Raw genomic sequence first — 875 nt, forward strand, 5'->3', positions numbered from 1 at the left:
GCAGTTGCCCCCCTTGAGGCAGGAAGCTGTCAGCTGAGTACTATTGAGTGAGGTTCATTTGTAATAGTGTCTAAACACCCTCTATCAGTATCTGACATCGGAGCTGTGTAGAAGCAGAGATTTTACTGATAAAATGTATGATTAAGTATGCACTGATCTTGATGAACTAATGTGTGATTTTCTAATAAATGCTAACAAAACGGGTGATTTTTGTAAATGGCCACTGTAATCCATTTTGTTTTCTACTTAGGCCAACTTTAGCTTATAATGGAATTGTTTTTCATTATTCAATGATTAGTCAAAAGGAGTGTGTTTAATAGTTTATAGAAGTGTAAATAGCTACCTCTAGTGGAATTTTTATATTATATTTTACAAGGTCAGATTTATTCGGTCATCGCTAGAGTTTGACTGTCTCATTGTTTAGGAAAATTTTACGAAGGTGTTTTTTCCTCGAGGATGGAAGTAGATGCAACATTGTTAGAAGTTTCTTCCTGAGCATGAACTTTTGTCCTGATGGAACAATGGATCCACAGACGCGACGGAAGAGAAGAAGAAATTGTTATAAATTGTGTTTAGTTAATAATTTCATTAATGAGATGTTAACAAATCAAAACTTAGTGTACTATGAATGTGTAACTTTTCGAAATCTAACAGCAGTTTTATTGGTTGAATGTATAACATCTCATGTCCTGACCAATCATGGGTTTTGGGAGAATTAATTGAATGCACTGTCACTTATTCTTGGGAGAGAGAGTTTTGCAGTTTTGCAGACTTGGGGGATTTACAGATTTTTTTTTATGCGATCTTTCCTACTGATGGTGTCTCCTTGCTGAAGTGATTCCTGTTGCTATTCATTGATCTTATGGGTAACGTAT

This window comes from Pleurodeles waltl, unplaced genomic scaffold, assembly GCF_031143425.1.
Source record: "Pleurodeles waltl isolate 20211129_DDA unplaced genomic scaffold, aPleWal1.hap1.20221129 scaffold_39, whole genome shotgun sequence".
NCBI classification, from domain to species: domain Eukaryota; kingdom Metazoa; phylum Chordata; class Amphibia; order Caudata; family Salamandridae; genus Pleurodeles; species Pleurodeles waltl.